The 26,249-nt window shown below is 37.9% G+C and overlaps 1 protein-coding gene across 11 annotated transcripts in view; it reads right to left on the bottom strand.

Moving 5' to 3' along the window:
• SOCS5 (suppressor of cytokine signaling 5) overlaps positions 1-26,249 on the bottom strand; it is a 163,992-nt gene that overhangs the window by 108,207 nt on the left and 29,536 nt on the right. The window contains exons 1-2 of one of the 11 annotated variants that reach the window (XM_063649407.1): positions 19,837-21,694; positions 16,660-16,728 (exon numbers count right to left, since the gene is read on the bottom strand). The exons of 7 other annotated variants lie outside the window; for them this stretch is intronic. The gene's annotated coding sequence lies outside the window, so the exon portion shown is untranslated. Of the gene's footprint in view, positions 1-16,659; positions 16,729-19,836; positions 21,695-26,249 lie in introns of those variants that run through there. 3 more of the 11 variants (XM_063649408.1, XM_054473091.2, XM_054473097.2) reach the window with 3 other exon arrangements.

The following is a 26,249-nucleotide window of genomic DNA, read 5'->3' on the forward strand; positions in this document are numbered from 1 at the left end:
ATATCCATTATGAAACAATTTACCTTTTAAACAAGCAAACCCCCAAATATATTGTTTAGGTAAACATACATGTATAATAAAGATACAAAAGCAGCAAGGGGATGTCAGCAAAGTTAGGATAATGGTTGCCTATTACGGGGGAGGGTAGAGAATTAGAAGAGGCACTCAGAGACTTCGAAAACAGCAGTCCCCAACGTTTTTGGCACCAGGGACTGGTTTCATGGAAGGTTTTAGGATGAAACTGTTCCACCTTATATCATCAGGCATTAGTTAAGATTCTCATAAGGAACATGCAACCTAGATCCCCTGTGCGCAGTTCACAGCGGGGCTGAATCCTATGAGCATCTAATGCTGCCGCTGACTGGACAGGAGGTAGAGCTCAGATGGTAATGCTCGCTTGCCGAAAAAAAAAAAAGAACAAAACACTGAACTAAATAGGTGTCTCTAATGTGGTACAGGGCTCAGCAAACCTTTTCTCTAAAAGGCCAGGCAGTAAATGTTTTAGGTTTTGTGGGCCGTACAGTCTCTATGGCAACTACTGAACTCTGCCACTGTAGCCTGAATGCAGCCATAGGCAACATGCAAGTAAATAAGCATAGCTGCATGCCAATATAACCTTATTTATGGTCAGTGACACTTAAATTTCATGTAATTTTCCCTTGTCACAAAATATTATTCTTCTGATTTTCATTAACCATTTAAAAATGTAAAATCCATTCTTAGTTCATGGTGGGCTATACAAAAACAAGTGGTGGGCCAGATTTTGCCTATACGCCATAGTTTGCCAACCCCTGATGTACTACATAAAACATTTAAGATTATGTTTACCAAATCTAACAGTCATTCTATGGAACAGTTTGAAGATCAATACTCTAAGAAGATTATCTTAAGTGCATAAAGTAAATGGATGATCACTAGAGCATAAAGTGATAAAATAGAAAACTTTCTTAGAAAAATAATATACACACAGAATAATTAAAATACTCCAGAAATATTTTTAAAAATCTAACCCTCACTTGAAGTCCCACCACCTAGAGATAATCACTGTTAATATTCTGGCGAGTATCTTTCCACATGTTCTCTTTTATGCAAAACCTGTACATAATCTTCTCTTAAAAAAAAACCACTTGCATGTCTGTGTCTACATTCCTTTTTATTTCTTATAAAGTGTATTTTTTTTAAGTAAACTATGTCAGAGATGGAATCAGACTAGCAAAAGAGAAAAACCTCTGGCAATTACATTTTTTAACAGTAAATCTAAGATTCTTTGAAGTGAGTAATCAGAGAAATAAAACTCTGGAAAAAAGCTGAATCTTGAAAAAACAGTAATAATCTTGACAGTAATGGCTGTGATGACAATTTACATTATTGGGGGCTAACAATGTACCAGGCTCTGACATAAGCATTTTACTTCTCCCAACAACCCTACGAGTAATAATTATCTCAATTTTATAGATGTAGAAACCGATATATCTGAGAGATTAATAACAACTTGGACTTCAATTTCTTCTATTATTATTTAGTCTATTCAGCTTCTCTACCTCCTTGAGTCAATTTTAGAACAGTATATTAATTACTCTAAGTCCAAGTACAATAGTGTCATTAATAAGTTCTTTAAAACTTCAGAGAATACATCATATCCATATTTTGAATTACTGGAGAGCATAAAAAGATGGAATATATCTCAAATTGTTATACAAACTCAGTATCACTCCAACATGAAAATTTGACAGAGGTAGCACATGCATACTCAAAAGAAAATTTCTAGCCTATTCTATTTTAATTGTAATGAAACAATACTCTGACCAAAAGAATCTCAAGTATATTCATGGGCCTACCAACAATGTTTCGGTATCTGTACTTTATATGCCTATCAACTATTAAACCCATGACCCTTGTGTAGGCCTGTATACCGCTCAGAAATGTTCTGGTATTATTGTAACAAATGGTTCTATATTAGTAAGTTCTACTGCTTCTCTGAATACTACTTTTAATTACACGGTCAGTTAAGAATGTATTTTGTAATCAGATGCCTAATTTCGAGGGATGGAGTTTAATAAGTTCTTGTATTTTTCTCTGTACATTAATATAGTGGTCCATTTTTAAAAAGAAGAAAAAAGAAGACACAGAACCAAATTAAGAGTCATGTGTTATATAGTCCCTGCAATCCTACTCTCCAAAAAAGATAATTTTAGGGCTATTTCTTTTTCTAATTAAAAAAAAAGTAAGTATTTAATTTTACATTTCCAATTCCTAAGTTTTATCCACACAATTCTAACTTCTAGTATCATGTAGGGGGGCACGCCAAGCCTAGTTAAGCCCAAATCTCACATACAGATACTGCCTATGCTTTGCTTAGGGCACCAGAATGAAAAGCGGATAGGCAATAAAATAATCAAACATTTGGGAGGCAGGAGCAGAAAGGATGAATTCCAGCATTACCATTTAAGAATGCTATAACCTTGAATGTCTTTCTTCATATTTCTGAACCTAAATTAGCCCCTTGGTACAATGACGATAATATCTACCTTATGGGTTGGATGTGATCATAGAAATAATATACCTAAAATGGCTCATAGGAGACATTCAAAAGACAGAGAAGTTTTTAAAATGTTACCAGTATTATCTAGCATCTTTAGCTTTTCTCTCTTTTAAAAAATACTTCTCTCTTTCAGTTCTTCTGGGTCATGCCACAAATGTCATTTTCCTATGTACAGTATCTGCCAGAGTGAAAGTTCTATCCATGACTCCAACTTCCATATTATATCCTAAGAAACACTATGGACATTTCAATGTTCCTGAGCCATTGACTCTACAGCTCATCTACAAAAACTAAGGATAGCTAATCTGTACAGTACTGGGTAAGGTCCAGGAACGCAATCCTTATTCATTTGGAGGGGCTTCTGATTACTTTTTAGTCTATAAAACACTACCACAATTTAAATTTTGCTCTATAGATACCGTACACTAGAGAAGCCTAAAATCCTAAGAAGTTATGCTTCATTTTCTTATGGGGAAAATATCTTATGTAATATACTAACAAATACACCATTCATTGAAATGTTTCTTATTTGGCCAGCATTATTGGCAGACTGTGGTATAACACAAATAACATAAGCCTTAGATTTAGCAGGACCTAAAATCAAATTCAAGCTCCCACTAGCTGTGTAAGAGACCTAAGTCTCGGCCTTTCCAGGATAACATGACATAAGGTAAAAACAACTAAGTATATAATAGGGCCTCAAAAATGATAGCTTCTGATATACAACCAATCCAAAGCATGTTAGTTCATGTTAGTGACAGTAACAAAAAGTAAGGCTGTTTTATGTCTAGGGAGAGATTATTGCTGAGTCAGTTCTGCATTGATATCCCATCTCCAGGGAGACTACTTCTGTTAGGCAAACCAACTTAGTAAAGTAAATAACATTTTACTCAGCATTATAACCACATGTGACTAGTACTGTCAGCACTGCCTCTACTGATCATGCTTACTAGAGCACAGGGCATCAATGCTTCCCACCAATCTCCCTTAATATAAAAGATGGTTAAATATAAACAAAAGAAACCAACAAAGTAAAACAACTCTCAGTTGAGGAATTTGGCAGACAGCTTAATCCAGGAAAGAGTCTCTGATTGGGGGAACTACTTAACAGTGAGCTCATTATGATCCTGCTAATAATTTACAAATAATATTCAGTTACAAATGGTAAGTGAGCAAATGGAATCTGCACCATTTCCTTCTCTAGGGAGGATAATCATTTTATAACCCCAGCAGTTTACATCAAGTATCATAAGAAATACAAAGACTCTAAGGACTAAAATAAAATAAAATAATGTTTTGATAATAACAACTTTTTTACTTTTTATCTAAAACTGCTTAGAATACATTTACTAATCTTTAACACACTTAAAAGATACTACTGTCTCCTATGCCAAATTTTAGCTCTAAAAAAAACTAATGGAAAATAATTTGACAACTTGTAATGAATCCAAGAAAGAAAGAAAGAAAGAAACTGATCAGGACAATGTGTGCCCCTTTTTGGATCTACCTTCCCTGACACATAAGAAAAAGGAATATTTGTCTGGACACAGTGGCTCATGCTTATAATCCCAACACTTTTGGAGGCTGAGGCAGGAGGATCGCTTGAGCCCAGGAGTTTGAGACCAGCCTGAGCAACAGAGAGACCCTGTCTCTACAAAAAGATTTCCTAAAATTAGCCAGGCCAAGTGGCATGCATCTGTGGTCCCAGCGACTCACGAAGCTGAGGTGGGAGGATCGCTGGAACCTGGGAGGCTGAGGCTGCAGTGAGCCAAGATCGTACCACTGCACTCCAGCCTGGGTGACAGAGTGAGGCTGTGTCAAAAAAAAAAAAAGAAAAAGAAAAGAGAAAAAACAATGGAAACATCTCAAAATTAGTCTTTAGCAGGATATTTGAGAAGGATATTGGGAGAAGTAAAGGCAAATAAGGATAACTTTTAATCACTAAGAAAACAAATGTAGAGAAGCATGTTGAACAAAATCATCAACTAGAAGCTCCAACTAATACAGTTTAGTTTTGGTTTTACCAATTAGCATGTAACATACAAATTTAGTTTTTAGAAATAGGACAATGAAGAAATCTTTAGTTTATTAACAACTAAAATTAAACCTAACCTATCAAAAGCTGAGAATCTGAAAAGATTTTTTAAATATTCATTTTAACATTTGCTGAGTACCACATGTGGACAATATGACGATAAAGTTCAAGCTCTCAGATGTAAATATTTAAAGCTCTTTCTCTATGCCTATTTGCTCTAAATTGACCTTCAATTTAAGCAAACTTTATTTGCTAGACACCAAGTGCACAGCAGCTTAGAAACTGCAAATTAGAAGGGTTGGGGATGTGGTTATAGAGGAGTACTACGTGTAAGTACAATGACCACAGAAAGAGAAGAACAAAGAAACCTTAAAAAGTGTAACAGCCCAGGGCCACAGACTACATGGACACATTATGCAAGACATAAAAAAGGGAACACATGGAGATATAAAACAGATGTAAAAGAGACCAGCTGGGCATAGTGGCTCATGCCTGTAATCTCAGCACTTTGGGAGGCCAAGGCAGGTAGACTGCTTGAGCCCAGGAGTTTGAGACCAGCCTGGGCAACAAGGCAAAACTCTGCCTCTATATACAAAAGTTAGCCAGGTATGGTGGTGTGTGCCTGGGGTCCCAGTTACTCTGGAGGCTGAGGTGGGAGGATCACTTGAGCCCAGGAGGTCAAGACTGCACTGAGCTGTGACTGCACCATCACACTCCAGCCTGGCCAACAGAGCAAAATCCTGTCTCAAAAAAAAGTAAGAGACCACTATGAACAACTGTAAGCAAATAAATTTAAAAACTAAGAAGAAATGACTAGATTTTTAGAAAAACATAAATTACCAAAACTGACTCAAGAAGAAATTAAAAATCAATAGCCGTTAAACACTATGAATCAGTAATTAAAATCTTTGCTCAAGGAAAACACCAGCCCATGCAAAGTGTTCTTCTAGGCAGAAGAAACAAATCTGTCTAGCAACCTTGATGTGTAATCACTGATGGCCAGAACAAGAGATCAAAAGGGATGCAACAGCTAGCTCAATAAGGCAAAAAAAAAAAAAAAAAAAAAAAAGAAATAAATAAGGTCATGCAAATTGGAAAAGAGAAAATAAAACTCCATTTTCTGATGATGTGATTGTCTACATAGCAAACCCTAAGGAATCTTAAAAAAGAAAGAAAAGTAAACTAAGTAAGTGAGTTTAGCAGGGTCACAGGATACAAGATCAACACACAAAAATCAATTACATAACTATATACCGTACTAACAACAAACATGTAGAAACCAAAATTAAAAGAGATGTAACAAAAAAATATAACCTTAAAGGAGACAGGCTGATGGGATCTTTTTTTTTTTTTTTGAGATGGAGTCTCTGTCGCCCAAGCTGGAGTGCAGTGGCGCAATGTTGGCTCACTGCAACCTCCACCTCTCAGGTTCACACCATTCTCCTGCCTCAGCCTCCCGAGTAGCTGGGACTACAGGCGTCCGCCACCACTCCTGGCTAATTTTTTGTATTTTTAGTAGAGACGGGGTTTCATGAACCGTGTTAGCCAGGATGGTCTCAATCTCCTGACCTTGTGATCTGCCCACCTCGGTCTCCCAAAGTGCTGGGATTACAGGCGTGAGCCACCCAGCCCTGATGGAATATTTCTATACTCCAAAGGAGAAGATTCAAATGGCAGGAGAGAAAAGATGCTAGATATTCTAGAGTTACCACTGCGTTTGTACTTACTCTGGGGAGTGGTGAATAATAACAATGTGAGTCTATAGTCTACCTCACAACCATTTCAGGCCTATCCCTCCTCTCCATCTCCACTGCCCCCTAACAGGTTCAGTCTTCATCATTTGCATGGATGAATCAGATGCCTAAACAGTCTACCTTTCTCCACTCTCACTCCCTTCTGGAGCATCCTTCGTAATATTGATCCCAGGATTTCAAGCATCAAAGAAAAAAAAAACTCAAAGGCCTCCATGTCTGGCTACTTCCTCCACCCTTTAAAAACTGGGAAGAAAAAGTACAGCAAAACAACAGTTAACGGTATTATAATTTAGGAATATTGAGATAATATAGCTGGAATTATGCCATCTGGAGAATGAAGGTGATCAAATGTTTGTTTTTACATATACAGAGACCCTTTCTTTAAAAATGGGAATTCTGACTGGCCGCTCTTCAATCTTCTAAAGACCAAGACAAAGAAACTCTCAGGAAAAAATTAAATTTCAAATGGTTAAAAAAGGTAAATAAACAACTGAAAGAGATTTGTGCAGAGTCTTTCATGGGAAATGTTAAAGAGGATAAACAACCCTCTGTCTCTAGCCAGCCCAGGTAGTCCTTCCTCTACAAGCAACTCAATTAGCTAACCTCAAAGATCTGTGATTTTTCTTTTAATATTAGAATTTTTAAAATAAGCAGAGCATTCCACAAATGGAATCAAGTTATTTAAGGTCTAACATAGCACAACAGTTACAACTAATTCTGATCATACTACTCTCCAATTAAATTAAAGAAAAATCCTAATGTATAATACTGGGTTATTTAAATAGTCTCATACTCCATAGCTAGACATGTTTTCGATCAGGTACAATTTTATGTTCAATTTAAACAATGTAAATGTAGTGTCAGCTACAAAAATATGTAATCGAAGAAATGCTATCCTTCCAACACAAACCTTCCCTTTCCTGTCTCCCCCTAAAAGAACTTCCTACACAATTTAAGGTATAGTCATTTCCCATAAACTTGGCTTAAAATTGAGACTTCTTTTGCAGATAAAGAAAAGCAGGTTTAAACAGTCTCAAAGATGAACTGGTAGTTTAAAGCAGAATTCTCAATATTCTTTGATAAGGATGTAGTGCTACATTAATATCCCCAAAATTCTTAGACATTCTCTGAGATCTGAAATGAATTAAGACTTACTATTAAACAGTTCGCATCATAATTGTTTGAAGTATAGTGGGTAAAAATCCTTTGTTATTGCTTGCAGGTCAATCCTGGAAATCCACTTAAATGGGATAATTCTACATCTTGTTATATGGATTTTCTAATTTTCACAATAAAATGTAAAACTTTCCAGGGGAAATACTTAGACCTAGTATGGATGAACCATTCCACAACTATTTCCCAAGCACTAAATAGAAACCACAAATAGACATAAAATAAAATGTCAAAAATCTTGATTACGGCCGGGCGCGGTGGCTCACGCACGTAATCCCTACACTTTGGGAGGCTGAGGTGGGTGGATCACCTGAGGTCAGGAGTTTGAAACCAGCCTGGCTAACACGGTAAAACCCCGTTTCTACTAACAATACAAAAAATTAGTGGGCATGGGGGCATGCGCCTGTAATCCCAGCTACTCAGGAGGCTGAGGCAGGAGAATCACTTGAACCTGGGAGGCAGAGGTTGCTGTGAGCCAAGATCGTGCCATTGCACTCCAGCTTGGGCAACAAGAGCAAAACTCCATCTCAAGAAAGAAAAAAAAAGTCTTGATTATTATTTTGAAAGAACCAGTTTGGAAATATCTCACCACCCATACTATTTTCTATGTTCTAACTGTTATCAAATTACTTCACCACAAAGATATATATGTGGTTTGTATTATTTTGGCTCCCTACACAAATACTTTACCAGAATTACGCCTTAATGTTATGCTCTCAACTTCTTAAGAGTTTATCAAATAAGTGGTCTTGTATTATTCCATGTTCTATAAAAATGGTATCAAAGGGCTGGGTGTGGTGGCTCATGCCTGTAATCTCAGAACTTTGGGAGGCCAAGGCAGGCGGATCACTTGAGGTCAAGAGTTCACGACCGGCCTGACCAACATGGTGAAACCCCATCTCTACTGAAAATACAAAAATTAGCCAGGTGTGGTGGTACATGCCTGTAATCCCAGCTACTCGGGAGGCAGAGAAGGGAGAATCGCTTGAACCCGGGAGGGGGAGGTTGCAGTGAGCCGAGATTGCGCCACTGCACTCTAGCCTGGTGGACAGAGTAAGACTCCTCAAAAAAAAAAAAAAAAAAAAAAAAAAAAGTATAAAAGACATCACCCCTGATATAAAGACCCACACAAAAAAATTCCTCTTTGACTTTACTGCCAAGGTTTCTCTTTAAAAAACTGATATGCTTCCTTTATGTAGAAAATGAGAAAAATATAACTCATTGTTTCTCTCCTTTTTTCCTATTACCAACAGAAAATACAAATGGAAGTCCTTTGTTTAAATTTCGGATATATTTGGAGATGCCCCCCAGTCCCTTGTATGACACTTAATCAATTATCATTATACTAAATGTTCAAGTATACATATGTTTGCCAGAGGCATGTGAACCATCTTGAGTAGGGGTTGGGTAAAATGAGGCTGAGACCTACTGGGCTGTATTCCTAAATGGTTAAGGCATTCTAAGTCACAGGATGAGACAGGAGGTCAGCACAAAATACAGGTCATAATGACCTTGCTGATAAAACAGGCTGCATGACAGAAGCCAACCAAAACCCACCAAAACCAAGAAGGCCACAAGAGTGATCTCTGGTCATCCTCACTGTTACATTCCCACCAGTGCCATGACAGGTTACAAATGCCATGGCAATGTCAGGAAGTTACCCCATATGTTCTAAAAAGGGGAGGCATGAATAATCCACCCCTTGTTTAGCATATCATTAAGAAATAACCATAAAAATGGGCAACCAGCAGCTCACGGAGCCGCTCTATGGAATAGCCATTCTTTTATTCCTTTAACTTACTAATAAACTTGCTTTCACTTTACTCTATGGACTCGCCCTGAATTCTTTCTTGCGCAAGATTCAAGAACTTTCTCTTGGGGGTCTGGATTGGGACCGCTTTCCTGTAACATGTTAAATATAATATATATATATAGTGGAAGGAGGAAGTAGATGAAAAACTCATAAAAAGTTAACAGTCAAGTTTTCTGAAACTAAAAAACTATACTTTGGGGCCTAAAATTGAGTAATCTCAAATGTTCCCATTAGATGAATGGGTAAGAATTTCAACGGATTGTAAAAACATAAACCTTCCATTAAAAACAGTAGTAAACAAGCCAGGCGTGGCACGTCACGCCTGTAATCCCAGCACTTTGGGAGGCCGACATAGGCGGGTCACAAGGTCAGGAGTTCTAGACTAGCCTGGCCATCATGGTGAAACCCCGTCTCTACTAAAAATACAAAAATTAGCCAGGTATAGTGGTGTGTGCCTGTAATGTGAGCTACTCAGGAGGCTGAGGCAGGAGGATCGCTTAAACCTGGGAGGCGGAGGATGCAGTGAGCCGAGATCACGCCACTGCACTCCAGCCTAGGTGACAGAGCAAGACTCCGTCTCAAAAAAAAGAGTAGTAAACGTAAAAAAACTTATGACTTCTCAAATAGGAGATGGGAAGGTGCACTTAAGCAAAATGCTGAAGCAATAAACCAAAAGGCAATGATCAAAAGACTAAATGACATAAAATTTAAGACTTCTGTATATCAAAAAATGTCATAAACAAAGGTAAATGATAAGCTGAATAAAACATTTTCAACATATGACATATGGAGACGACATGATATACGACAATGTTGTCATATGCTGAAAATTAAGATATATAAGAAAAAGGTATGTCAGACACAGTGGTGTGCACCTACAGACCAGCTACTAAGAAGGCGGGGGTGGGGGGTGGCGTATGGAGAGGATGCTTGCTTGAGCCCAGGACCTCAAAGTCCAGCCTGGGCAACAAAGCAAGACCTGTCTCTATTTAAAAAAGAAAACAAGACAAAGAAAATGGTAAAACACAACAACTCAATTAAAAAACAGCAAAGGATATCTCTAGAATAATCACAAATCAGATGTATACTTGGCCAATAAAGGTCATTCTTGGAATTTGTCAAAGACATCCAAATTAAAATGTGATACAAATTTATCACTTATCAACCTGGCAAAGTTTGCTTTTCTTTCTTTTACATTTTAATGGTACTATCTAGCATGGGTATTGAGAAAGTAGCATTGTCACACACTAATGTGAGAACATAGATCCACATGACATTTCAAAAAGGAAATTGTATATTATGTACTAAAGCTTTAAAACTATGCACATCTTTCTATCCAAGGCTTCACAATTAGAAATTTATTCCAGGAACATAATCAGATAAGGATGGAGATTTATATGCAGGAAATATTCATCATAGCATTAGTTATATTAGGAAAAAATTGGCAATAATCATATTGCTCAGTGAATAGAAGAATGGTTAAATAAATTCTGGTGCCTTTACATGCTGAAATAATAGACATAAAAACCCATGTTTCTGGAGCATTTAATATTCTGGTAATGTTCACGATATTAAATAAAAATGGTTATAAAATAGTACAACTAAATAGACCTCAACACACATATATATCACAAACATTTTTAAAAATATATAGTTAGGAAATACCATTGTGGTTATCTCTGGATAGTTTCTATTTATTGTAATTTCATATTTTCTTTGTTGTACTTTCCAAAATATTAGATTCAATATTTTTAAAATGTTATCTAAAAAGGAAGTAGATCTTGGGGCCAGGTGCAGTGGCTCACGCCTGTAATCCCATTTTGGGATTTGTAAAAATACAAAAATTAGCCCGGCATGGTGGCGCACACCTGTAATCCCAGCTACTCGGACACTGAGGTAAAATAATCACTTGAACATGGGAGGCGGAGGATGCAGTGAGCTGAGATCGCACCACTGCACTCAGCCTGAGTGGTAGAGTGAGACTCCGTTTCAAATAAATAAAAGAAAAAGGAAGTCGATCTTGAAAAAGATCAATCTAATTTCATATTATAAACTCAAAGATATATGCAAAATGCAGAAGAAATGAATAATGAAATATTTTTAAAACTTTTTAAAGATGAAGCAATGGTGAGGAAGGAAAGAGACACAAGTAAATGGTGGGTTAGAGGGGCAGAGAACACAATCAATGGAGAAAGGAATCACAAATACAGGTCTCCATTCAAGCCAGTGTGACTTTCTCAAACAGTATTAGGAATTAGTGGTAAATAATATCACTAATGAATTTCATCTCATTTATGAGTCTCTTCTGGTTGCAAGGTTCTGACATACTCGAATGTAGGTGTGTATGGCTGAGGAAGGATCCTGATTAATAAGCATGGATTTGATAAGGAAAACAGGTCAGAAGTCCAAGAACAAAATCAGTAACACAAGTGGGTCTGGGCCTCAAGGATACTGGGACTGAGAATGGGTCTGGTTCCAGGGCTGCCCTAGGAAGCAACAAGAGGAGCAGTAGGCAGTGGCAGATCCTCATTCTAGAACTCTGGTTCTTACTGGGACCCAGCAACTCCCTGGGTATCAGCTTTAGATATGTGATTTGCCTCCAGCCACCAGCTGGTATCTCTGCTTCTAGACTCTGTATTCTTCTTCTTCCTCATAGGTGCCACTTTCTCATACCTTTTGCTAATTCTTGGTCTATCACAGGCCCCTCCTATCTCTCTCTTGATTTTACAAATTCTGCTTCCAATACTTAACTGTCAATCTCTATTTCTTTTTGTGAGTTTTATGATACACATCATGTGTATCCTTACAGTAACCAGCACTCCACCTTGTCTATCTGGAGTATATCCAGACAGAAAATTAAAAGCAAAAGCTATATTTCTTTAACCAAATATAGCCAATTGTAAGGCCTGTCAGAACCTGATTGGTTAAGCTCATTCCCATGTGGAGACAACTTTCTGTGCTTCCACCTGGTTGGGCAGTGGCCGACCAATCACTGGTGACTTTAATTTGGATACCCATGCCAGTCCAATCACCTATGGCCAGGTAAGGTAAGGTCATTCATGATCGAAAGCACAGCTACCTTGGTTTACTCCCTCAGTGAATGTTCTCCTTAGACATGATTGTAGGAATAGCAGGTACTGAAATTACTCAGTGACAAAATGTAATAACAAAAGGTCTTATCCAGTATTTCATAACTCATGTTCCCTAGAATTCTAGTATACCACATGACGTTAACAAGTATTCTACAAATAAAGGTTTCCGTTTGAATATGTTAATACCTTAGTTTTCTGAGAGAGGAGATCCTCCTGGGCATTATTTCCTAAACTGGTCACAGAAGCATTTTTCAATATTATGAAGTAGAGCAGAATACATATCTTATAGTATATTGATACAATGGAATAGTATATGCACAATGGATTAGAGAAATAAAAATATACACATGAATACTGACATGTATACATATGTGTGTAGACATGTGTACAAAAGAGGCAAAACTAAACTATACCATTTAGGGATGCACATATAGATGGTAAAAGTTTAAAGAGAAAGAAAAAATGATGTTCACAAAAGTAAGAACATGGTTACTTCTGGGGGATGCGATGGGGTGGGGACAGATGGAGTTTGACTGGGAAAAGGCACACAGCAGGCTTCTGGTTCACTGGCAATATTCTATTTCTTAATCTGGGTAGCAAATATGCTTTATAATTACTCATTAAACTGTACCTTTATAATGTATTCATTCTTTTATATATGGGTTACATTTTACTACAGAAAAGGAGAATAACCAAAAAGCAGCATACACAAGACAGACAACAAAGAAAGCAGAAAGCAGTACTGTACTTGTACTTGGAGGCACTCACAAAGTGCTACTAACAACCACCTCAGGTACCCTTCAGTGAAACCCCAATAATAGTTCACCCCTACACAAGACTATTATTTCTCTAATTATATTACCTTTCGAACTATCATTCCTGTAAGATATTACATCTTAGGACAATTTACAATCCAATAACAATGGATATAGTCTTCTGCCAAGTTTTTTTTCTCTTTGACTCCCTATGGTTACGTATGTTTTGCTATTTACAAAAAGAGCCATTCTGAGAGAGAAAGCCACAAATAAAATTTGGCACAGTTGACCCAATTAAATATTCCACCAAAGAAAAACATGAAGCATCCACTTTCTACTGGTACATTACTTCAAATGTTGTAAAAATCAAACGTGTTAAATAATTCAATAATTTACAATATTTAAGAATATAATGCTCCTTGATATGACATTATTCTGCTACAGTGTTTATTCTAAGATGTTCCTTAAAGAATCTGAGTTCTTATCCTGGTTCTGCATCTTACTTACTGTTAGCAAGATGCAGCTTACTAGCTTTCTTATTTCACTGTATGGGAAAAAACTTCAGTTTCCTGGATGTGATTAATGAACTTCATCTATTTAACCAACCTAGTTCCTTCAAGTGAAATGATGCTAATGGGAAAAAAATTTTATTTGACTTACAGATTTTTTAACATATACATAGAAGCTATGAGAACATATGTTCCTGCCTTTACAGTTATAAACAAATATTCTCTAGGACCAATTTTCACCTCCTCAAATACAACTGGACGTGTATGGGAAACACACTTGAGTCCACACATTCAACACATACTCTTCAGTCCACTAACAGCTTAAAACTCTGTCCCAATCTGGCTATTCTCCATCTCACCTCAAATTAACTATATCCAAAATTAACAATATGTCTCCCCAGGTTTGTACTTGAAATGTTATTTACCAGGTTTGTACTTGATTTCTTGGGAAAACCTTAGAGTATCTTACTCTTCCTCCACTTAACACCACCATATTTAATGTTACCTAGTTCAACAGTTTCTTTTTTCAAGATGTCCCTCCAATGTACCTTTTCTGTCTACTTTCACTGCCAGTAACTTTGTCCAGATTTCTTTTGCCTCATTCCTAGATTTCTACAACACCTTAGTCTCTCTCCTATCTTCCTGGACTCATAATAATGCCAGATTGTTTCTTTTAGGAACATTCAACAGTTAGAGCATCTTGTGCCTCGCATTCACTCATTACCACCCATATTCAGACCCTGCTTTATCCAAACTAATTTCTCCTTACACTGAAATACCTCCCTTAGTTGGCCCTCTACCATTCAATTCTATTTTTAACATCTACATCAAGTTCAAATGTCTCCCTGTTGATTTCTCTAAAAGGGTTTATAGTTAACACCACAATTTGTTCTCATCTTTTCAGATCATTTCAAGCATATCAATTTAATCTCTACAACTGTAAGATTCTAAAGATAAAAAATGGTCTTATATTGCTTCTTAAAACCCAAAGCACATAGGAGAGGGATGGAAATTTACATCCCAATTTTTTTTTTTAGAAAAGACAGAAAGGTATCAGAGCCAAGGTACTATCTTCTATTCTGCTGCTTTGATCTTGGCTCAGGTAACTGATTATATCAACAGCTGGTGTGTGAGTTGGCCAGTAAAGCATGACTCACCATTTTGCCAAACAATCAGCTTCAATGGGAAAGCTTCTGTGAAATTCTGTTTAAACCACTGGATATGTATTCTACGTAAATGCATGAATTATTTGAAAGCTTGATCAGATAATTTTAGTAGAAGAATCTGATTGCTAATTTGGGCTATGTGCCCACTAGAATACAGACCCCAAATCAGAATTTTCTAGGCATCAGGCAAATTATTAGCAACCAAGCATCCAAAAATAATTATTGTCACCAAACTGATAATAATCAGTTATCAGATTGCTATCTGATAATAAAAGTCACGCAGTAGGAATGGAGTTAATTTTTCTTACTTTACCCATTAATAATCTTTTTCTCTTCAATACCAGAAGAATTTTATAAAAGCAAAACCATCAAGCTACAGCTGTAATATTTCTTCTCATTGTCCAGTCATGATAAAATCTCCATAGTTCAAAACAATAGAAATTCACAGATTGTATTGTCCTGTGTCTCTCATCAAATAATTAAGAGACTCTTAAAATCCAGTCTTTTATTGTGAAAGGCCACTGTATTTCTCTAATTCCACTCTTGGATCTACTTTTAAGATTTAACACCTGGATAATGTTCTTCATAACTTTCTTAGTTTACATTTCAGAAGCTAAGATTGGGAGAGGTGATAAATTACTTGCTAGAAAAATAAGTTCTTAATATAGGTGAGTGTACTTTTCTTAAATTTCCTTTCAAGAAGCTATGTGAGTACAGGTTGAGCATCCCTAAATCCAAAAATCTGAAATTCAAAATGGTCCAAACTCTGAAACTTTTTGAGTGCCTACATAATGCTCAAAGGAAATGTTCATTGGAACTTTTCGAATTTCCACATTAGGGATGCTCAACTAGTAAACATAATGCAAATATTAAAAAAAAAATCTGAAATCCAAAACACTTCTGGTCCCAAGCATTTCAGGTAAGGGATACCAACCTGTATGTGGCTTGTGTTTGTGGGTAATAGGTGTTTGGGGGTAGCACAACAACCCAAGCGTCCATCAACATATGTATGGACAAACCAAATGTGCTACATACATAATGGAATATTATTCAGCCTTAAATAGGAAGGATATTCTAACACATGCTACAACATGGATGAACCTTGAAGACATTGTGCTAAGTGGAATAAACCAGTCATAAAAGGGCAAATATTGATGATTCTTCTCATGAGGTTCCTAGAGTAATAAATTCATAGAGACAGAAAGTAGAATGGTAGTTTCCAGGGGCTGGGGAGAGGAGGAAATGAGGTTAGTTTTTAACGAGTACAGAGTCTCAGTTGGGGAAGATGAAAAAGTTCTGCAGATAGATGGTGATGATGGTTGCACAATAATGTTGATGTGCTTAATGCCACTGAACTACACACTTAAAAATGGTTACAATGAGCCAGGTGTGGTGACTCACATCTGTCATCCCAGCACTTTGGGAGGCCAAGGCAGGAGGATCGCTTGGGCCCAGGAGTTCAAGGCCAGCCTGGGTAATATAGTGAGGCCTCACCTTTACAAAACAAGTTAAAAATTAGCTGGGCATGGTGGCACACATCTACAATCCCAGCTACTTGGGAAGTCGAGGCAGGAGGACAAATTGGGCCCAGAAAGTCAAGAGGCTGCAGTGAGCTATGATGGCACCACTGCACTTCAGCCTGAGCCAGAGAGAGAGACTGTGTCTCAAAAGAGGGAGGGAGAGAGGGGAAAAGAGAGGTAGAGAAGGGGAGAGAAGGGAAGGGGGTTGGGGGAGAGACAGAAATGGTTAAAATGGCAAATTTTATGTTTTGTATATTTTACTACAATAATAAAAAAATATAACACAGAGAATCATATTACCTTTTAAATAACTCTATGTTCCATGTGGTCAATTTTGAGGCATTACTTCTACTATTGACTGTGTCTACTCTTTTCACATAATGGAGAAAATAGGAAAAAAAATTAAGTATAAGAAAAGACATCAATGTCTACATAAGCAATTATCTTTGTACACATGGGTATTTAAATACTGTCATCTGCTATGTCTGATATTTTTGCTGTACTCTTCCCAAACGTCTTTATCCATTCATTCAACAACTATGAACATGGACTATGTGCTAAACTTTATGTAAAGTGCTAGAGATAAAAAGATGAAAAACACAGTCTCTGCTAAGTCCAGAATCCAGCAGAGAAGGCAAATGACAATATAGCCTAAATGTGAAATAATTAGAGTGCTCTGGGAACGCAAAGCAACTACCTCTAGTTGGAGTAATGTTGCAGACTGCCAACTGTCCCCATACCTGTTCTCTTTTCTTCCATAATAATATAACCTTCCTTGTGGCCATGGACTAAGTTCTGGCCAATGAGATGCAACCAGATACATGGTGTGGGAGGCTTTAGGGAAGCTTTTTTAAGAAACAGCTGGTGTATGCCCTTTGTCTCTTTTTTCTTCCGTACTGCTACTTAAAACAAAGACACCTCAATTTTGAACCATAAGGACAAGGGTCGAATCTGAGAGCTTCCAAAGCCATGAGCTGAAAATTACTTTGTGGAGCAGAGCTGTCATTTTAGCCCTACACTGCAAACTCTGAACTTTGATAGGAAATAAATTCTCATTTTTAGGCCATCCTTATTTTGGACTTTCTGTTACTTGCTACCATACCTAACTAATGCAGGGGGTCAGGAAAGGCTTTGCAGAAAAGGTGATCATAAGCTAGGTTTTAATGACTGAATAGCTATGTGCCAAGTGGAAAATGGAATTTCAGGCAGATATCACAAAGGCATGGACTCAGGAAAGGGCCTGGCTCTCCAAAAGATAGAAAATGATTCAGATGGCTGATGTATGGGGTGGATGATGTCAAGTAAAAGACAAAGCAACCCGAAAAGTGGGGAAGAGAGAGACTATCAAGGGTCGTCCATGCCATGTTTAAAAGGTGCTTTTATTCCTGGATGTAGTCTTATTAAATGACTAAGACTTCATTTCTCTGCATATGCTAGAAGAACCAAACGGCTCAGCTGGAAGACAATCAAATCAGTATGGATTAGGTATGATGAGGACAGAGGTTCAGGAAAAAAAAAATCTTATTTCTATAAGAGAAGGGTACATTATTATTTTAGTAAATATTGAGGACTAGAAGAAATATTATATGACATGAAGAAAAGATTATGACTCTGAGAGTTAAGGGAGAAGAATATGGATAAATGCATACTTTGGTAATGGCCAGATTAAGTAAAGATTCAAATATCTGCCTATTAAAGTGAACTAAGGCCAATGAATTATGGTATAACTATAACCATCTATCAATAATAAAATTCCTTTTTATTATATGCCTATACCTGTATGCAGGTTTCCTTTCACAAATGGCTGTTATAGGTTAGTAAGTGATAGCTGAACAGTACCAGAAACTTGGTATTTGATGATCTGACCCTTATCAAAGAGTTATAAAGAAAAATCAGTGCTTTCAAAGGTTATTAAGAGCTTTAATTTTTATTCATACAAGTGGCATTCTTTCATTTTCCGCAATGATTGTATATTATTTTTGTAAATTTTAGTTTTCTAATAAAAAAAAACCACCAGTGTCCTATTAAGAAAATAAAAAACAGCACCAACTATTGCTCCACAGAAGTATCAGAGACAAATTACTGAAAGGGTATATGGCCTCTGTGAATCCATAATCCATTAATTATACTCTCCAAAGTGTCAAAGATCAGAAAATTCCAAAAAGTCCCATAATGTTTCCATTATTTCTTTCAAACTCTCCGTTAAGTACTAAACTTCAGTCTTTTAATAAATAGTTACTGCATACTGATTACATCCTAAATAGAGTGTGGGACAGTTTATTAACTAGAAAACTGTAGGACATGGTTTTTATGTTTTAACCTGATATTCCTGCTTTCAATTACTTTTGGTGTGTCATTAGTATCTTCAACCAGATTATGAGTTTTATCAGCACCTTACTCTGTAACAGGCACCAAAACACTTGCTAAGGAGCACTGTGGGAAAATACTGATTTTTTAAAGAGTGAGATATATGGCTTTCTTCATTTAGATGTGTTATTCAAATCATTTGTATCTAATTGTAACTTTTGCTTGAAAGAATGTTATAGCTTTTTTTAACCTTGAATTTTACTTGCTTATTATTTATTCATCCCTTACAATGGTTATTCCTTTTTTTTTTTTTTTTTTTTGAGACAGGGTCTCAGTTTCACTCTGTCACCTAGGCTGGTGCAATCCAGGATCACTGCAGCCTCGACCTTCTGGACTCATGCAATCCCCCCACTTCAGTCTCCCAAAGTGTTAGAATTACAGGCATGGGCCCCACACTCAACTAGTTATTCTTTATTAGAAAATAATCTGGAACTGGCTGGGCATGGTGGCTCATGCCTGTAATACCAACACTTTGGGAGGCTGAGATGGGTGGATCACCTGAGGCCAGGAGTTCAAGACCAGGATGACTAACATGGTGAAACCCCGTCTCTACTAAAAATATAAAACTTAGCTGGGCATAGTGGCATGCACCTGTAATCCCAGCTACTCAGGAGGCTGAGGCAGGAGAATCTCTTGAACCCGGGAGGCGGAGATAGCAGTGAGCTGAGATCGCGCCACTGCACTCCACGCTGGGCAATAGAACGAGACTCTGCCTCAAAAAATAAATAAATAAAATAAAAATAATTTGGGCAAAAATAGGAATCTAGTATGTAAAGAGGCCTTTGACCCATGTAATTATTTGCCAGTGGATATACATTAAGATGTTAAAATCTCTCCAATTATGATCCACCACATGATTTTTAAACATTGTAAGAATAAAGCTAACAGTGAAACCACCTATTGTGAAAGCTGATTATAAATTCACCTAACGCATCACCATATAAAAGACTAACTCACATGGCCCTGGCCCTTAATATCAAGACATGAAATTACGGTGATAATGATTTCTAGGAACAAAGAAAGGACACAGTTGCCAGTGAGCATCTATAGCTTTTATAATATTCTCAAAGGGGTCAAGCCTATTAAAGATACACATTGGTTCTTCCTTACCTCCAGATTCTCAGAGCCCAGCTGGGCCTGCTTCAAACTATCTTCCATACTGTCTCCAGGAGTGCCACATAAATCAGCACTGGGAAATAGTTTCTGTTCAAAATTCTTCAGTGGTCTCCACCCCTTGAAGGATAAAATGTAAATTCTTTCAAGTGGCACACTGGGCCATGATGAATTTGGCTCCTGCCTAACCACTAAGTTTCATTAACAGCGTTTCTTTTTCTTTCCAAGTTCAAACTACATAGGAGTTTTCTGGAGACACCAGGCTTCCTTCTGCATGCTATTCCACAAGCTGCTGTTCCCTCTGCTTGGAATGTCCTCCCTCTACTTACACTATACCTGGCAAAAACATTACTACACTCATTCGGCAAGTCTCAGTTCATTCATCATCTTCCCTGTAAAGGCATCCAAGACTCCTCCAGGCTGACTGACAGCTCCTTCCAGTGATGTGCTCTAGGAATGGAATAAAAGCCTTGATACAGTCAGTTCTACTATAATGTTTGTTTTGAAAACTACAATTTGTTTCAACGTGCTGGTTACACTAGGGCACAACATGAGCACATGAATCCCATTTGCTTTTGTGCCATTTAACACTAGACGAATGAAATAAAACCGCATCCAGCCACAGAGCCTGAACATAGGAATACATAACACATATACCTCAAACACCTCCCAGCTACCTCAATACATCTTTTATGTCACCAGCCACAGCCATCCACATCTGGTGTTAACTTTTCCTCAGATTTCAGGCAACTGTCCTCCCACCATTTCATAGTAACTCACAAGAGGCAACTTTTCCCATGACTACCTTCACAAGCAAACTTCAGGTCTTTTTTAAGGTAAAGTGCCATATTTATTGTAGTTTTTATGTTTCTCTTATGTAAAACTGTTAAAATGGTGCTATCATTTTTATTAGGTTCCTACTTCTTTTAAAAATGTGTTACTGATGAAACTTTTATGTGTTGTGCCCCTATCTTATTTCTCCCTACACTTGATGATTTTTAAGAATGTATACATCTCATTATAGCAGAACTGACCGGATGCAGTATTTTGCTGGTTTCTGTGGTATATGTACCAACAGTTCAGTTCTACTGGCCAAACCTGGCTCCAACATACCACATCCACAGTCCTTTGTACATATCTGTGTCATAACAATCACATTTTTGCTTAAGTCCTTTCCTGTTTATTTCAATAGACAGTAAACTCCTTGAGGGCAGGGTCCTTGTCTTAGTATTAGTATTTTCTGACTGTCATAACGAAAACACCATAAACAGGGTGGCTTATACACAAAAGAAATGTATTTCTCGTAGTTCTGGAGGCTGAAAGTCTGAGATCATCATAGCACTGGCAGATTTGGTGTCTGGTGAGGACCTGCTTCCTGGTTCAGAGATGGCCATCTTCTCACTGTAACCTCACATGGTGGAAGGAGAACTCTCATCTTTTCAGCTCCATACAAAGGCACGAATCCCATTCATGAGGATACCACCCTCATAACTTAATCACCTCTCAAAGGCTCCACCTCCTTATATAATCACACTGGGGATTAGGTTTCAACATATGAATTTTGGGGGGAATACAAACATTCAGTCTATAGCAGCCCTTTCCACCTTAGTACTGATACTCCTTGAAGAGTATCCAGCAGATAGTATGCATCTTGCTAATGCAGACACAATGGAGTAATGGATTTAAAATCGAATACAAAAAGAATGGCTATAAAGCCTATTTCTACAATGGAGAATTAATCACATCTGCTCTGCTCCAAACCCCCACCAACCTTATTAGTAAAAGGAGAGCTTGGATTTAAACACAAGTGTTTCTGACCCCAAAATTTAACACAAAAGAGACAATGGTCCATAATAAACCTTCATATCTGAATATACCTACTAATCCAATATGCTAGCCTACATATACTTCAAGGTAAATGAGAATTATAGACTAATTAATAAAGCAGACTCCGGAAATGTGGTTGACAGATTTTTTTCCCATCAACTGGCAGGTGTACATAAAATGTCTTATAAGAATATGCAAATTAAATTTAGTTATACATTTAATATTTCATGGGAAAAAAATTGTATGAAATAGGACACATTCTCCAAATATGGGCCATTTAATCTTTTTGAGACAGAGTCTCACTCTGTCGCCCAGGCTGGACTGCAGCGGCACAATCTTGGCTCACCGCAACCTCCGCCTCCTGAGTTCAAGCAATTCTCCTGCCTCAGCCTCCCAAGTGGCTGGGATTACAGGCACCCACCACCACGCCTGGCTAATTTTGTATTTTTAGTAGAGACGGGGTTTCACCATGTTGGCCAGGCTGGTCTCAAACTCCTGGCCTCAAGCAATCTGCCCACCTCGGCCTCCCAAAGTGCTGGGATTACAGACGTGAGCCACCACGCCGGGCCAACCTAATCTTAATCTGAGCCAATCTCAAAAGTTACCCTGAAATCTAGGACAAACAGTATTAATATCCTGAAACTTAAAATACAGGGCATTACATGGCATAGTAGTTACCAGACGTGAAGTGATTTGTTGGCCAAAATCCGTATCTAAGATTGATTTCTTTACATATACAGTCATGTGCTGCATAATGACGTTTGGGTCAATGAGAGACGGCATATATGATGGTGGTCCTTTAAGATCATAACAGAGCTGAAAAACTCCTATTCTAGTGATGTCTAGATGATCCTAACCAAGTGTATGCTCAGGACAATGTGTGTGTTTGTATCTTAGTCTTTAACAAAAAAGGTAAAAACTTAAAAACAGAAAAAAGCTTATAGAATAAGGATATAAAGAAAAAACATTTTTGTACAGCTGTATATGTTTGTGTTTTAAAACAAGTACTACTACAAAAGAGGCAAAAAGTTATAAAGAATTAAAATGTCTACAAAGTAAAAAAGTTACAGGAAGCTAAAGGTCAATTTGTTATTGAAGAAAGAGATTTTTAAGTAAATTTAGTGTAGACTAAGTGTACAGTGTTTATAAGGTCTACAATACAGTAATGTTCTAAGCCTTCACATTCACTCACCACTCACTCACTCACCCAGGGCAACTTCCAGTCCTGCAAGCTCCATTCAAAATAAGTGCCCTATACAGGTGTGCCATTTTTAAATATTTTATACTGTATTTTTACTGTACCCTTTCTGTGTACAGATGTTTAGATACATAAATACTTACCATTGTGTTACAACTGTCTAGAGTATTCAGTACAGTAACATGCTATACAGGTTTGTAGCCTAGGAGCAACAGGCTACGCTATACAGCCTAGGTGTATAGTACACCATACCATCTAGGTTTGTGTGAGTCTTGTCTATGATGGTCGAACAATGAAATCGCTTAATGACATATTTCCCAGAACGTATCCCTGTTGTTAAGCAACATATGACTACTTTTGGATCCCCTATTATATGCATACATTTAAATTTTTTAAGTCACAGTATTTATATTTTAACTACTGTTGTCTTGAGTAACATAGAAAAGTATGAATTTCAAGCTATATGTCAGTGATGTTAGTAAAAAATTAGATTTTAGCATACTAGCGTATGTCTCAAACAATGGTGAAAATTAGTTTCTTATATTAAGGTTTTGCTAAGAAACTAAACCACACATAGTGCTTGTGAAGTTATACAGCACGGAGAAACGGTTCTCAAATTAAGCATGTATCAGGATAACAGAGGGCTTGTCAAAACAAATTACTGGGTCCCACTCCCAGAATTTCTGATTCAGTAGATCTGAGGTGGAGCCAGAAATTTTGTGTGTCTAACAAGTTCCCAGGTTGATTCTGACGATGCTAGCCCTGGTACCACACTTTGAGAACCACTGGCATAGAGGCAAATGACAAAGCTTTGGGGGTCAGAAATACAAATCGCTGGCCAGCGTGGTGGCTCACGCCCATAATCCCAGCACTTTGGGAGGCCGAGACGGACGAATCACTTTGAGGTCAGGAGTTCAAGACCAGTCTGGCCAACATGGAGAAGCCCCATCTCTACTAAGAATACAAAAATTAGCCGGGCATGGTGGCACACACTTGTAGTCCCAGCTATTTGGGAGGCTGAGGCAGGAGAATGGTTTGAACCCAGGAGGTGGAGGTCGCAGTGACTGAGATAGCAGCACTGCACTCCAGCCTAGGCGACAGAGCAAGATTCTATCTTGAAAAGGAAGAAATAAAAATCCCTGCTTGTATTTAACATCTATGGACACAGGTTAACAGTTTTACCCTTAAATTTCCTCATGCCTAAAATGAGGAAAATTATTGGAGAATTAAACAAATAATATATGTAATAAGTGCCCAATACATAGTAAGCACTCAAATGATAGCTACGTGTGTTGGCTTATGAATAAATGAATGTCATACTTAACAGTACACATTGCTCCAATGCAAACCAAGATAGAGTAAAAACACTCCATCCTGTCTCTCCTACTGAATATAGCTATAAAACCCCAGAATGCTTGGAGCAGCTATTTAAAGATTCTGAAAAGTAAATGGTGGGAGGTAGATGGCAAAATATCAAAATTCAATGGTAGCATGGAACCAGTGGTAAGTTTACTTTTTTCTCCTCTTGTATCCTGCCACCTGGACTTGGGGGAAACCTGGAAGTGGAAATCAATGCAGAGATCCAGGAGAAGACCTCCAGTTCAGGCTTAAGAAACTGGGAAAAGGATCCTGGCAGTTAACAGTTGGGCGCCCACAGGTACCTAAAACTCTGAGGGAGGGAAACGTTCCTCCACAATCCCAGAAGCTGTCATTTCAAGACAGTAGGCAACCTCTTTCCATCAGCCTTTTTTTCCTCTCTGTACTCCTACCACTTAGCCCTGGATGTGGGTGCAATCACAGGAAGTGAGCAGAGTAGAAAAAGACCCAGCTTTTCCTCTCAAGGACTGAAAAGAGGTTGGGAGCAGAAAGTATAAAGGAAATTGCGGAGAGGGAGGAACTCACAGGAAAGTGAATCCATAAAGTTGATTATAAACTCCTGGCTTCATCCCAGAGCTGAACATGGCATGGATCTCAACCTAAACAGCAAACCAAAAACTATGAGAACTGAACTAAGAGAGAGATTACCACCTATCTCAAACTGACTGGAACAGTATCAGACTGATACTGCATATAGGACAGACCCAAACAGCGAAGCACTACAGGCTTTGAAAACAAACTGACATTGAAATCACCACCCACAGAAAGCTGGCTGCAACTTGAAGGTTGAACCCAACAGACTCAACTGACTGCTAAAACACAAATAGCAACATTCTCCATGGAATTTAAGTAAGATCCAGAATCTTATAATGTAATATTGAAAATGCCCAGGATGCAATCTAAAATTACTTAGAATATGAAGGACCCAGAAAATATCAACTTGCATGGGACAATAAACAGACACCAACACTGAGATGACACAGTATTTGAATTATCTGACAAAGACTTTAAAGCAGCTATTATAAAAATGCTCCGCTACTCGGGAGGCTGAGGCAGGAGAATGGTGTGAACCCGGGAGGCGGAGCTTGCAGTGAGCCGAGATTGCACCACTGCACTCCAGCCTGGGCTACAGAGCAAGACACCATCTCCAAAAAAAAAAAAAAAAAAAAAAAAAAAAAAAAAAAAAAAAAAAAAAAAAAAAAATGCTCCAACAAGGGAAAACACTCTTGAAACAAATAGGTCACAACAAATAAATAGAAGCCATTAAATAGAACAGAATGAAAATTTTAGGCTGGGCACAATGGCTCATGCCTGTAATCCCAGCACTTTGGGAGGCTGAGGTGGGCGGATCACCTGAGATCGGGAGTTCGAGACTAGCCTGACCAACATGGAGAAACCCCGTCTCTAATAAAAATATAAAATTAGCCGGGCGTGGTGGCAGGCACCTATAATTCCAGCTATTCGGGAGGCTGAGGCAGGACAATCACTTGAACCCAGGAGGCAGAGGTTACGGTAAGCCGAGATCGCGCCATTGCACTCCAGCCTGGGCAATAAGAGCGAAACTCCATCACAAAAAATAATGATAATAATAATAATAATTTAGAACTGAAAAATACTGTAACTGAAATTAATCACTGGATGGGCTTAATAAGCAAAATGGAGATGACATAGGAAAGTCAGTGAACTTGAAGATAGACTGGTAGAAACGATGTAGTCTGAACAACAAAGAGAAAAATAGTGAACAGAGAGCCATAAGGACCTTTGGGATATCAAAAGGTCTGACATTCGTGTCATTGGTATCCTGAAAGGAGAGTGAAAGAGAGCAATGGGGAAAAATATTTGAGGAAATAATGGCTGAAAACTTTAACAAACTTGGTAAAAGATACAGTGTATATGAGATTCTAGAAGCACAGAGAAACCAAGTAGAATAAACCCAAAGAGGGCCAGGTGCAGTGGCTCATGCCTTGTAATCCCAGCACTTTGGGAGGCCGATGGGGGTGGATCACAA

Source organism: Pongo pygmaeus, chromosome 12, assembly GCF_028885625.2.
Source record: "Pongo pygmaeus isolate AG05252 chromosome 12, NHGRI_mPonPyg2-v2.0_pri, whole genome shotgun sequence".
NCBI classification, from domain to species: domain Eukaryota; kingdom Metazoa; phylum Chordata; class Mammalia; order Primates; family Hominidae; genus Pongo; species Pongo pygmaeus.